This window comes from Ictidomys tridecemlineatus, chromosome 3 (genome assembly GCF_052094955.1).
Source record: "Ictidomys tridecemlineatus isolate mIctTri1 chromosome 3, mIctTri1.hap1, whole genome shotgun sequence".
Lineage (NCBI taxonomy): Eukaryota > Metazoa > Chordata > Mammalia > Rodentia > Sciuridae > Ictidomys > Ictidomys tridecemlineatus.
Genome location: NC_135479.1, coordinates 45,468,217 through 45,483,035, shown reverse-complemented (window position 1 = coordinate 45,483,035; position 14,819 = coordinate 45,468,217). Strand labels below are relative to the sequence as shown.

General features: G+C 37.8%; 1 protein-coding gene across 4 annotated transcripts in view; it reads left to right on the top strand.

Moving 5' to 3' along the window:
* Smg6 (SMG6 nonsense mediated mRNA decay factor) overlaps positions 1–14,819 on the top strand; it is a 234,817-nt gene that overhangs the window by 166,079 nt on the left and 53,919 nt on the right. The window lies entirely within an intron of this gene.

Sequence of the window (14,819 nt, the reverse complement as noted above, 5' to 3'; positions counted from 1 at the left end):
AGAGCACGCACTGACCCCTTTTATTGAGGAGAAGCTATTCAAATGAGGCAAGGGGTCAGGTTTCAGGGGTCTGAGTCCACCTTCATGATGTTCACTGTCGTCAGGTTGACTGACACCTGGGTAGGCCACATCTAAGGGCACAGTAAGAGAAGAGGACACACACAAGGCACTTCCATGGAAGATTCTATCCTAAACAGGGCAAGGAATTACATTACAAAGGAACAGGTGAGCATAGCTTCACTCATGGGCCTATAGCAAGACAAACCCATGCACCAACCCTCGAACCCAAGAAGGGTGAGGAAAGCTCTGCCACATTTCTGCGACTGAGCTCCTCAGCACTCAGCCGGGGAGTGTGACTCAGTCATGTATAAGGTTGGTCCCCCACACTATTGCATTAAAAAAAAAAAAAAGTCTAGCAAAAGACCAATTCTGCCTCTTGCAGAAATGGAACTCTTTCTGCCTTTCCTATTTCCACAGAAGCAGGGACCATGTGCCCAAAAGCAATTCCCTCTCCAGATGAATATGGTGATTGTTTTGAAGCACATATACTTTGTTCACCATACTGATGTTGTTTTCATTGGAACAACAATCTTTTTTTTAAATATCTTTACATGCCTTTAATTGTTGCACTCCAGTTATATCTCCCTTTAGGGTCAAGAGTCCAAGATTGGAGATCCTTGCACATCAGAAACAACCCCAAAAAAATAATTAATTAAACCAGCAAACATCCCTTTAGCATCTGTTTTATTTTTCCTATCAGGTAAGAAGTAATATGAAAATGCAAAAGAGCTATATCCCTGGGACTGGGGCCAGTCTCCTGCCCACTCCCTAGCATTCTTAAAAACCCCTCAGGGATATTATAGATCTTTTCAGAGTAAACAGGAAAATTAAGAAGTAAAATTGGTTTCTTAGAGCTCAGAGGCAACTCTGCAGGAAAAAAGGTCCCTTCACCTTTGACAACCAGATGCTGTGAGTTTGTGGTGCTATATGACTCTTGCAGAGAAACCCTCCAGTCCACTATAGAAATGGAACTGTGTGTCCTGGCCTTCCTGTAACCACTCTGCTTCAGCTTCTGAAAAGAAATTGGAGCATCTCTTGTGTTTTCAGAATTGGACTAGTCTAGCAGCTACCCAGTTTCCCTCAAATTTATTTTTCCACCTTCCTCTGTCTACCCTTATTCTCCACCCTGTTGCCCTTATTCCCCACCCTATTCTCACCCCTCTCTTCGTGCAGAGATAACTTCTTTATTGTAGTGTTTGGGTTTTCCCACACTACAGTTGATCTGTCACCATGCTACCAGAATGCCTGTTCTAACCACTTGGGTGTTCTGGTGTCAGAACTTAGAAGTGTCCCAGCTGCCCCACCCAGCTTCCTCATCTCTCTTCTTTGCTGGGCTGTTGTGTTGGAATGATATTCCTCTTGGATTTCAGTGTGTGCAGTCTGATTTGGGTGGAGCCTTGAGCTGTTCACAGGAGTGCTAGTAATGTCTGGCCTTCAGTGCTGCCAAAGGCAGAAAGCTGGCCTCTTCTCAGTTTAAAACATATTTGGATTACTGGGGCCGGTTAGATCGAGGGTGCAGTGAGCAAATACCACTCTCTTCCTACTGTGTTTTCAGGAAATGATTATAAAACAGCTATAAGTGTGAATGAAGTCAAAAGAATGAATTAGCATTCCCCCCGCCACCCCTCACCCAAAAAAATAAAGACAACACACACACACTTCTCTGGACTCCATCTGAGATCCACACCCTTTTTGTTCTGCTGGGCTTTGATGCTGTTTCAGAGCAAAGACCCTTGCTTAAGCTATCTCCATGCCATTCCCTGAAGAAGAACTCAGCATTAGTCTGCAGAGCAAGAGCTGATCTTTCACTTTAGGTAGTAAACTGTTGGTTCCACTTCCCTATCTGCAAGAGTGTGGGCAGAGACATAGAGGTGGGAAGAATAGCCAGGGCCAAGATTCAATCCCTCAGTTAAGGAGTAAGGTTCCATAACTGGTAGTAAAATTGTTTGTGGAGTCAGTTGTCACTGCAGTCATTTGTCAATGAAAGTAGTCTCCGTGCTATCACCCACCTCCAGTCCTTCCTTCCAGCTGCCTCCTTCCCTTGTACAGCTTTTTTCCTAGTACCTCCATGAGGTTTAAGCCATATGGCTCTTATAAATATTGTCTGAAGTCTCCTGACGTGGGAGATTTTGCTGTGCAGTGCATAGTGCCCAGGGTCTGCTCCTTTCGTCTCAGCAGCTGTTTGCCACTGACTTAGGTGGCGACTGAGCCTGTGTGTGTGGCCGAAGTCAGTGACAAGCCTCCCACCCAGGCCTGGGGAAGCCCTCAGCCAATGTGGTTCCTGTGGCAGCAGCCAAACACGCCAGAGCGCCTCATACCTTCAGGGCTGTGGTGTAACAGCCAACTTCATGCGGTGGCATTGTTTAGTGTTGGTTGACTTGACTTCTCTGTCCCCACCCACTGTGTTTAAGGAAATCTGGCCATCACCCAGTAAGGAAGAAGCTGGCATATTTGCAGAAAGTGGCTTTCTACTGCCTCTCTTGTGGTTGGAACCAGGACCACCTTCCATCTCTGCTTCCTACCCATGTGGCAAAGAGCAAGGGACCCTCTGCTCTCAGCCTCCTGCTGTGGGTTTCAAGTTGCTTAAGATCAGGATGAGGCTGTCTGCCAGGTTATCTGCCCAGATAAACATTTGTTGTTTACAGGACTTGTTTCAGCTCCCCTGGCCGGTCCCACCAGTGAACTTGTCTGGTGTCCAAACACAGAACTACTGGAGCCCAAGAGGCTCTTAAGTGAAGAGCCACTTCTGACTTAGCTTTGCCATTGCCCCTTCCCCTCCCACTGCCAAAGCCAAATGTATATCTCTTGCTTCCAGTCTTGCCTTGTGGATATTGAAAATGCCTCTACATTTTCAACATTTCCAACATTTCTAGACTTTATTAATTTGGAGATGTAGATAAGAGCCAATGTTATGAGGCAGCAACTGAAGTCTTTCTTTAAAGTGACAAGGCTGGCATTCTGACATCTGCCCTCCTTTAACATGTCTCCATAACAGCTAATGAGGTAGCTCTTTAAAGAAAACAGGCAAAAGATCTGAATAGAGATCTGAAAGAAGATATCAGTGGTAAAGCGCTTGCCTAGCACATGTGAGGCACTGGGTTCAATCCTCAACACCACATAAAAATAAATAAATAAAATAAAGGAATTGTGTCAATCTACAACTTAAAAAAAAAAAGATACCTTGCTGGGTGCAGTGACACATGCCTATAATCCCAGTGACTTGGGAGGCTGAGGCAGGAGGATCACAAGTTTGAAGCCAGCCTCAGCAATGTTCATGTTTATTGGAAGTTAAAGGGAAAGAGATTTTTCTGGTTTTAATTCAACTACATTCAGCAAATCGAAATGTTGTCCTTTTTTTTTTTCATAATGTAATTCATATTCTTCCATTCTATTATACAACAAAGTTGAAAGCATTTTATAGTGAGCCCACTTAAAACCAACACCTATATACTTTCTCATTCTATTGTACTTATCCATCTATCCTTCCCTCTTTCTTCATCCATCCATTTTTTTAAATATTTTTGAATATATGTCATCAGTACATTTTTTCTTAATCCTTCAGAATGTGTGTGTGTGTTATAAAATTGACTAGAGTCCAAAATTTAATATTTTTTTTCTTTTAAGGTAAAATTTACATCCAATGATAACTATTAAATATGCTTTTGCTAAATTATAGATATATACCTATATACACATTCAGAAACCTATCAGAATATAGAATCTTTTTTCCCCAGTGCTAAGGATTGAACCCAGGACATGCTACCACTGTGCTATATATCCATCCCTTTTTAAATTTTTTATCTTGCTGAGTTGCTCAGGCTTGCCTCAAATTTGTGACCCTCCTGTCTCAGCTTCTCTAGTCGCTGGGATTACACGCATGCACCACCTCATCTGGCCACAGCATAGAATCTTCCATGCTGTCTTTATCTCTAACTCCATCCCAGGAAGCAGTCTGCATTCTGATTTTTTTTTCCCATCATAGGTTAGATTTATCTGTTTTAGAACTTTGATGAGGAAATCATACCATATATACTTTTTTCCTTCTTATTTTACAGTGCTAAGGATCAAACCCAGGGCCTGTACAAATACACTATCACTGAGCTACATTCCTAGCCCTTTTAACTTTTTATTTTTGAGACAGGGTCTTGCTAAACTGCTGAGGCTAGCTTTGAACAAGCTGTGACCCTCCTACCTCAGCCTCCCAAGTCACTGGGATTACAGGCATATGTCACCCAGCTAGATATTTTTTTTTTTAAGTTATAGATGAACATGCTACCTTTATTTTATTTATTTATTTTTATGTGGTGCTGAGAATCGAACCCAGAGCCTCACATGTGCTAGGCAGGTGCTTTACCACTGAGCTCTACCACCTCTAGATAGTTTCTTTGTGAAGGGTCTTTTGCCTGTTTTCTTTAATTGGATTAAATAAAATCCAATTAAAGAAAATTATTGTGTATTATGGCTACAAGTACTTTGTTAGATATATGTTTTCTAAATATTTTCACTCAGCCTGTTGCTTATTCATTTTCTTAACAGTGTCTTTGGTGAGCAAAAGGTTTTTTTTGTTATTGTTTTTGGTACTAGGGATTAAACTCAGGGGCACTCAACCACTGAGCCCCATCCCCAGCCCTATTTTGTATTTTATTTAGAGACAGGGTCTCACTGAGTTGCTTAGTGTCTCACTGTTGCTGAGGCTGGCTTTAAACTCATGATCTTCCTGCCTCAGCCTTCCAAGCCACTGGGATTATAGACGTGTGCCACTGTACCCAGCTGGTGAACAAAAGTTTTTAATTGTAATAAAATCAAACTTATCAGATGGTAGAATGAGATATGGATATCATTACCCTAAGAAATGAATGAAGACATGAATGGTGTAAATATACTTTATAATCAACCAGAGATATAAAAAATTGTGCTCTATATGTGTAATATGAATTGTAATGATTTCGCTGTCTTATTTTTAACAAATTAGAATAAAAAAGTTCCAATTTTTAAAAAATCAAACTTATCATGTTTCTATTTTTTGGATACTATTTTTTGAGAACAAAATGCCTAAATTATAAAGCTTTTCTACTTGGTTTTCCTCTAAAACCTATATTGTTTTAGCTTTTACATATAGGTCTATGATCCATTTTAAATTAATTTTGTATGTAGTAAGGACTTTGTAAGGTAAAGATTAAGTTTTGGCTTTTTCCCCACATGGAACTGTGGGGAAATAACAGCCAAAGCTGTTATTCCAGCACATTTGTTGAAAAAACATTCTTTGCCTCCATTGGATTGCTTCAATACTTCTTTCAAACAGCAGATAAGCATTTAAGTGCTCTCTCTCTCTCTTTTTTTTTTTTCATTGATTTTGACAAACACTGGAGTTATGATTGGAAGTAAGTTTATTTTATATATCAGTTTGGAAAGAATTGACATCTCAACAGTATTCTAGTTTATGAACATGGTATATATCTTTCCTCTGCTCAGATCTTCTTTTATAGGTGTTTGGATTTTTGTTTGCTTTTTGGTTTTGGCAGTACAGGGATTGAACCTAGGTGCACTCTACCACTGAGCTACATCCCAGCCCTGTTTTTGGTTTTTGTCTCACTATGTTGCCCAGGCTGGTCTTCAACTTGCAATCCTCCTGCCTCTGCCTCTCTAGTAGCTGGGGTTGTAAGTGTGTTCCACCAGCTTTGCTATAGTTTTCATTGTAGATATCATATGCATTTGCCAAATGCCAATGTCTCGGCTTGGCACAAGATCACGAGCCACCACACAGCTTTGTAGATTCAAACAGCAATTCTTTATTCCCGATTTCACACCAGCCTCCATACACGCTCAGGGGAAATCCCCCAGTTCATGTCCTAAATACTTTCTCTCCAGGAGAACTCAGCGGGAACTCAGGCAGCAGGCACGCCCTACTTCCAGCAGCAATAATCTTCAACCTCCAACTTCCCTAAAACTCCTATTGTCTTAAACCGGGAATGCCCTAAACCCAAGGACGGGATACTTCCTCAAACCTGCAGGATACACTCTAATCCTGGATCCACCCTGGTCATTGAGCAGGGTCACCTTTCTCAAACACACATGCAAGGTCACAGCAAATTTCCAAGGCAAGTCCATTTAACATGGGGTACGCTGGCAAGGATTTCGATGCGTCATTCCTACTTGGCAATGGCCCTCAGCATGCATTGTTGATTAAGGTTATCCCTAATTACTTTTTATGCCATTATGTGTTTAGTTTTTTCTGCATTTTACTTACCAATCTAGGCATGTAGTAGTTTTTTCATTTTAACTTTCAATTTTCTATGACTTATGATAAGTTGAGCATCTCTTCATGTTTATTTGCCATATATTTATCTAATTTAATAAGCTGTCTGCTCAGATATTTTGCCTTTGTGCGTGCACACACAGCAGCATGCACTAGGGATTAAATTCAGGGCTTGGGGCTGGGGCTGTAGCTCAGTGGCAGAGCATTTGCCAAGCACGTGTAAGGCACTGTTTGATCCTCAGTACCACAAAAAAAATAAATAAATAAAATAAATCCATGCTGTCCATCTGCAACTACAAAAAAAAAAAAATTCAGGGTTTTTTATATTCTGAACTTGCATTCTACCACTAACCTATACTTTAACCCTACACATTTTTAAGTTGGATTATTTATTTTCTTTTTTTTTTTTTTCCTTTTGGTACCAAAGATTGAACCTAGAGCTGCTTAACCACTGAGCAACATCCCAAGCCCCTTTTTAATATTTTATTTTGAGACATGATCTCACTGAGTTGCTTTGGGCCTTGCTAAGTTGCTGAGGCAGGCTTTGAACTCAAGATCCTCCTGCCTTAGCCTCCAGAGCTCCTGGTATAGGTGTGCCACTGCAGCCGGCAGATTGTTTTCTTTTTCTTTTCTTATTTTTTTAATATTATTTTTTTTAGTTGTAGTTGGACACAATACCTTTACTTATTTTTATGTGGTCCTGAGAATGGAACCCAGGGCCCCTCACATGCTAGGCGAAAGCTGTACTGCTGAGCCAAAATCCCAGCCCCAGATTATTTGTTTTCTTATTGTTAAATTTTAAGAACCACTGATAGATTTTTAAGTGTCAAAACAACCTTGCATATACTCATATTTGAGGGAGGGGATTTGTCAGTATTTTGGTTAAAAACCTTTGTGACCTTACCTTTGAGTTATTTTGACCTTATTAAATGACTTAGAAAGTGTAACCTCTGTCCTCCATTTTTGGAAAGACTGTGTAATAGTGGTGTTAATTTTTTTTAAATGTTCGATAGAATTTACTCATAAGACAACATTGGCTGGTTTCTGTAGGAAATTTTGATAATAATTAATCCACTCAATTTAATATATAATTACGCACATATTCTTTTTCATTATATTATCCATTTTATGTTTAAACAACAATTTTTGTGACTTCTAGTTTTCAAGAAATTTGTCTATTTCATCTAAGCTGCCAAATTTGTAGACATAAAGTGATTTATAATATGTCTTGACTATGTCCTATTAATTTATTTTTACTTTGGGTTTACTTTTCTGCTTTTAGCTGTGTGTGTGTGTGTGTGTGTGTGTGTGTGTGTGTGTGTGTGTGTGTTGTATATGGACATGATATCTTTCTTATTTTTTTATGTGGGCTGAGAATTGAACCTAGTGCCTCACACGTGCTAGGCAAGCACTCTACTACTGAGCCCCAACCTCAGCTCCTCTGTTTCTAGCTTTTTAAGCTGAGAACCTTAGGTCATTGCTTTTAGACTTTTCTAATAATTATACTTAAAGCTATAAATCTTCCTTTAAGCACTTTTTTAACCCTATCCCACAGATTCTGATTTTTTTTTTGTATTATCATTCAGCTTACAGGTATTACTAATTTTCATATAATATTTTCTTTGACACATTATCTGTCAGTGTGTTAATTTCCCAATGTTGGAGATTTTCCAAGTATTTTTTATTGATTTCTAACTTAATTCTGTTGTGATCAGAAAACACCATCTGCATAATTTCAGTCCTTTTAAAATAATTGAAAATTTTGACTCAGCACTTGTCTACCTTGAAAAAACACTCTCAATGCATTTGGAAAAAAATGTGTTTTGTAGTTGTGGAATGTAGAGGGGGTTTTAAGGGATTGTTTGGGGGAATGGGTTTTCACACTTCTGGAGAACAAATGCAGGAATGCTCTACCACTGAGCTACTTTCCCAGAACTTTTTACTTTTTATTTTGACACAGGCTTTCACTAAGTTGCCCAGGCTGACCTTAAACTTGCAATCTTCCTGCCTCAGCCTTCTGAGTTACTAGGATTATAGACATGTGTCACCACACCTGGCTAGATACAGACTTTTACAAAAGTAGGTCAAGGAGATTGATAGTTGTTCAAATCTTCTGTATCTTTACTGATATTTTATATTGGTTTTGTATTAATTTTTGAGAGAAGTGGTAATATCTCCAAATATAATTGTGGCTGTTGATTCTTCCCTTTAATTGTCAGTTTTCACTTCATATATTTTGAAGCTATGCTATTAGGCATGTATATGATTAATTATATCTTCCCAACTAATTTACCCTCTCTTATCTCTGGTAATTCTTTGCCCTCAAAATTTGTGATCCTCCCAGGTCACTGGGATTATAGGCATGTGCCATTGCACCTGGCCCACTCGTTTGCTTTTAACTAGTCTATATCTTTAAATTTAAAATGAATTTATTAATGACAACATATAGTTGGCTCTTACTTTTTAATATAGACTGGCATTTATTCTTTCTGATTTTTGTTTCTATGTTCTTTCCTGATTTCCTTTAGATTATTTGAATTACTTTTCAGAATCCAATTTTAATTCATTTATTTCCTTTTTAGCTATATCTCTTTGCAGCTATTTTCTAGTGGCTTTAAATTACTTTTCAGCCTACAGAGAATTACTGTAGTTCTTCACATAAAATGTAGAAACCTTATAGCTATACACTGCATTTACCCATTGCACTGTCCTTTATTTTTATAGTGTTTGGGAGATAAATGCTTTAATATGTAATATAGTTACAGTATATCATACACCATAAAATGTTATATACCAGTAACTTGGGAGGCTGAGGTGGAAGGATCTGGGCAATTTAGTGAGACTCTGTCTCCAAAAACAAAAACAAGCTAGTTTGATCCTGCTAATTTAGTATTAGGTTGGTTTGTTATTATTTGTTTTTGCAGTACCAGAAGTTAAACCCAGAGGAACTCTACCAGAGTTACATTCTCAGTCCTTTTAAAATTTCATCTTGATAATCCTCCTGCCTCAGCCTCCCAGATAGCTAGAATTCACAAGTGTACACCACCGTATCCAGCTAGTAGTAATAAATTTTAAATAATTCTAAAACCTTGTGCTAATGAAATTATTCATTGTTATCTAAGGTTTGTGGGGAGAGGCGTGGGATAACATGCATAACATGAAACTTACCATTTTATCTATTTTTTTCATTTGTTGTCTGTACCTTTGGTATGTATACCAGAAGTCATTCCCAAATTTAATCATAAAATTTTTCCCTTATATTTTATTCTAAGAGTTTGTAGTTTTGGCCCCAAAGTTTAGGTCTTTCATCCATTTTGAGTTAATTTTTGCATATGGTATTTAAGAGAGGATCTGACTTAATTCTTTTGTTTGTGGATATTCAGTTTTTCCAGCATCTATTGTAAAATGTTATGATTTTTGCTTTAAACAAATATATATGCACAAATTTAAGAGGATAGTAAATGTGTTGTTTATACAGTGTTTACCAATGCTTCATGAAAAGCCAAGTATCCAAATGGTATTATTTTCCTCTGGTTTGAAGAGCTGTAGCTTCATTTGTACAGCAGGTTTACTGGTAACAAATTTCCTAGTATTCTTTTGTCAGAAAGTGACTTTATTACACTTTCTTCTAAAAGATGGTACACTGAATATAACTTTTTCTGTCTTAACGCAGTTCATCCTCTGTCTCAGGCTTCTGATAAGACATTCATTGTTCTCTATATGTAATATGTCATTTTTCTCTGGCTACTTTCAAGATTTTTCTCTATATCTTTAGCTTTTTTTTTTCAGAGCAACATGTTTATTTAAGCATTAGCTAAGCTTTCATTTAAAAACAAATGTTTTCAGGGAAAAATCACTATATCTTTAGTTTTTAGTAGTTTGTTATGATGTGTCTCATGACTTTCTTTTTTTCTTTCAAATCTATTTTTTTGTTGTAGATGGACACAATACATTTATTTATTTATTTATTTATTTAAGATGATAGGGATTCTTTTTTTAATATTTATTTTTTAGTTTTAGGTGGACACAATATCTTTATTTTACATTTATTGGTGCTGAGGTTAGAACCCAGGGCCTCATGCATGCTAGGCGAGCACTCTACCACTGAGCCACAATCCCAGCCCCCATTTATTTATTTTTTATGTGATGCCGAGGATTAAATCCAGTGCCTTATATGTGCAAGGCAAGCGCTCAGCCACTGAGCCACAATCCCAGCCCAATCTCATGATTTTCTTTGCATTATATTGCTTTTGGCTTTAACTCTGTTTTTTAATCTATAGTTTGTCTTTCACCAAATTTGGGGGAACTTCAGAATATGACTGAAGGTTTTTTGTTTTTGTTTTTTCCTCTGCTCCCATCTTTCTCCATTTTTAATTCAGTTATATATAATGTTTAGTTAGGCCTTTTGCTTGGTCCCCCATGTATCTGAGGCTTTATTAATTTATGGTTTTGTTTCCCTTTTGTTATTCAAATTAGATGATTTCTGTTGTTCCAACTTCAGGTTTACTAACTTCACTGTCATGTCCATAGTCTGTTAGGTCCATCCAGGGACTTTTTTAATTTCATCTAGGGTGTTTTTAGTTCTAGAAGTTCCATTTGGTTCTTTTTCATAATTTTTGTTTCTTTTCTGAGAGTTCCTTCCCTTCCCCCCCCAACCCCCCACCTTGCCTCTATTGGTGCTGGGGATTGAACCCAGGGCCTTGTGCATGAGAAGCAAGCACTTTACCAACTGAGCTCTATTCCCAGCTGAGAGTTCCTTTTTATTTGTTTCAATTATATAGTCTTCATTGAATACAGTTATAGTACCTTTGGTAATCTTGCTGTTAATTCCAACATTTGGGTCATTTAAGAATTGGACTCTACTTACTGACTTTTTTCCTTGAGAGTACACCACATATTCCCCTTTCTTTGTGTATTAAAAGAATTTTGAATTTCATCCTGAAATTGTGACTGTTATGTTGTGGAAATTTGGGTTTGTTTTATTCCTCAAGAGAGGATTGATGGTTTTGTTTTAGTGGGATTGCAATTGGTTGGACTCAAACTGTAGAACATCAGATATCCATTTTGTTTTTCTGTCTGTGTGACTGCACAAACTCTGCCCACATTATTCAGAAGTCAGCCAGAAGTTCCAGTATTGTTTACACACAAAATGTGGGTTGTCTTCTCTCTGGCTAACTCTTTTCTGGGATTTCCTTCCTTGCTTTCTAGCAGCTTTGATTGTCCTGAACATTATCCTGATTTTCTTCAGAACAGATAGTCTGAGTTTTCCAAAAGAATTTCATTTCTTAAGTCCTTTGGGTAAGTCCACTAAGGAGTGGAATAGCTGGATCAAATGGTGGTTCCATTCCAAGTTTTCTAAGGAATCTCCATACTGCTTTCCAGATTGTTTGCACCAATTTGGCAGTCCCACCAGTAATTAAATAATATGCCTTTTCCCCCACATCCTCACCAACACTTATTGTTGCTTGTATTCTTAATAACTGCCATTCTGACTGGAGTGAATAAAAAATCTTAGAGTAATTTTGATTTGCATAAAAACAGCCTACTACAATAACACAGCCTCATCAATGTGTTTAGCAGTGCAATTCACAATAGCTAAATTGTGGAACCCACTTAGATGCCTTTCAATAGATGAATGGATAAAGAAAATATGGTATACATACACAATGGAATATTACTCATCATTAAAAGAGAATAAAATCATGGCATTTGTGGATAAATGGATGGATCTGGAGAATATCATGCTAAGTGAAGTAAGCCAATCCCCAAAACCCAAAGGCTGAATGTTTTCTCTGATAAGTGGATGCTGATCCATAATGGTGGGGAACATGGGAAGAATGGAGGAACTCTGCATAGGGCAAAGGGGAGGGAGGAGAAGGAAGGGAGTATGGGGGTAGAAAAGATGGTGGAATGAGATGGATATCATTACCCTAGGTACTGAATGAAGACCCAAGTTGTGTGACTCTACTTTGTGCACAACCAGAGAAATAAAAAATTGTGCTCCATTTGTGTACTATGAATCAAAATGCATTCTATTCTCATATATAACAAATTAGAACAAATAAATTTTTTTAAAAAGAACTCAACATTTTTAAAAAATTCAGTTCTAGCTGGGTGCGTTGGCACATGCCTGTAATCCCAGTGGCTTGGAGCCTGAGACAGGAGGGGATCTTGAGTTCAAAGTCAGCCTCAGCAATAGCAAGGCACTAAGCAACTCAGTGAGACCCTGACTCTAAATAAAATACAAAATGGGCTGGGGATGTGGCACAGTGGTTGGGTGCCTCTGAGTTCAATCCCTGGTACCAAAAAAAAAGTTTTAGTTCTGTATGGAGCCACCAGCTATGACCTGCCTTCAACCTAAAAGTTGGAGAAGAGCTAACTCACTGTGTCCCAGCTCCTCCTCCTAAGTGTCAAGTCCCTTTGTGAATCTACCTGTATTGATTTTACTGTCTAGTACCTTCAAGTATTTTGTTCTTTTTTTAAAAATTTTACTCAGAGTTTATCATTATTATCTGAAGATAATTTGAACCAATAGGAGAAAACATTTGGCTGGCCCTTGGTTTTGGGGATTGTCTTACTTTGCTTAGCATGATATTCTCCACCTTCATCCATTTACCAGCAGAAGCCATAATTTCACTCTTCTTTAAGGCTGAGTAATATTCCATTGAGTATATATACCACATTATCTTAATCCATTCATCTGTTGACGGGCACCTAGGTTGATTCCATGTTTAGCTATTGTGAATTGAGCTGGTATAAACATTGATGTGGCTCCATCACTATAGCATGCTGATTTTAAGTCCTTTGGGTATAAACCAAGGAGTGGGATAGTTGGATCAAATTGTGGTTCTATTCCAAGTTTTCTGAAGAATCTCCTTATTTCTGTCCCTTTATAATTAAAATATGCTTCACTTATTTTTTAGGGCCTTGATTGTAAGGATTTTAATTATTTTTAGAAGTGTTTTATAAAATTTACCTTTCAGTATCTATGGAATTTTCTCAAACAAATTAAAATTTTGTGTAGTAAAATCTTCCTTTTTGCCCTTTGTTTTTGTGCTTAGAAAAGTTTTTCTAACATCAAATAAATGAGTAAGATATTTTCTTCTTGTTATTTTACTTTTTGAAAAATTATTGGAGGCTGGGGATACAGGTCAGAAGTAGATTGCTTGTCTAGTATGTCCTAGACCCTTGGTTTGATTCCCAGCACAGGTGGTGGGGGAGGTTAGAATGAGAAAGAAAATTATTATTAAATCTTTCATCTGGAATTTATTTTGCTATACAATGTATGGTAGAAACCTAACTTCATTTTTTCAGAATAGTTTTAAAATTGTCTTAGCATCATCTGTTGATTTGTTTAGTCTGTGTGCATTTAACTTAAGTTAAACTTTACCACATATGAACATGTATTATCCTACAATCTGAGTACACAGTAGATACATGCTAATCTCTTTACAGGACTTATTTGTGGGTGTGGATTTCAGGGTAAGTATATTGGAAGTATTTTATACAATTTATCTTCCACCATCTATGGAATTTTCTCAAAGAAATTAAAATTTTGTGTAGTTAAGTCTTTCTTTTTTCCCTTTGGTAGGAGCTCATCCATTGCTAGGCAAGTACTCCACCATTGAGCTGTATCCCCAGCCCTTTTTATTTTTTATTTTGGATAGGGTCTTACTAAATTGCCCAGGCTGGCTTCAAACTTTGGATCCTCCTCCTTCAGCCTCCAGAATAGCTAGGATTATAGGTGTGCACTGTGCTGGAACTACAGTATGCTGACTTTTTATAAAAAGAAATAGGAAGCAGCTTTTCTCTTTCTGTGACCTGGAAAATATATATGGCTTGGACTCTCTCATACCCTGCCTTTAGTCTATTAGCACTACTATCATTACTGTCTTTAAAATATATCTGGGATCCAGCTATTGAACCATATTTACTTATTCCTATCTAACCTAACTGTCCTATACTCATTCTTAAGCCATGCCCTATAACTCACACTGCTGGGCTCTCCTATTTACTATAACCCAACTGCATTTAGTTTCTGATTTACATCAGATCCCTATTTAAGGAGTCGATCTTATCAGAGAGTTATTTCCCAGATGAGTTATATAAATGAGCATCTGAACCCGGCACAGTGGTACACACCTGTAATTCCAACTACTGTGGAGGCTGAGGCAGGAGAATTACAAACTCGGCGAGTTAATAAGACCCTATCACAAAAATAAAAAGTAAACAGGACTGAGCAGGGCATGGTGGCTCACACCTCTAATCCTAGCAACTTGGGAGGCTGAGGCAAGAGGATCACAAGTTCAAGACCAGCCTCAGCAATTTAGTAAGGCCCTAAAAACCCTGTCTTAAAATAAAAAAGAGTAGAAATGTAATTCAGTTTTTAAATGCCCCTGGTTCAATCCCCATTACCACCCAAAAAAAATAAAATAAAAAACAGTACCCTGGCCCCAGACACACTGTCTTCTCTTACTGGACTTTTTCTTCTTAGCACTGACCA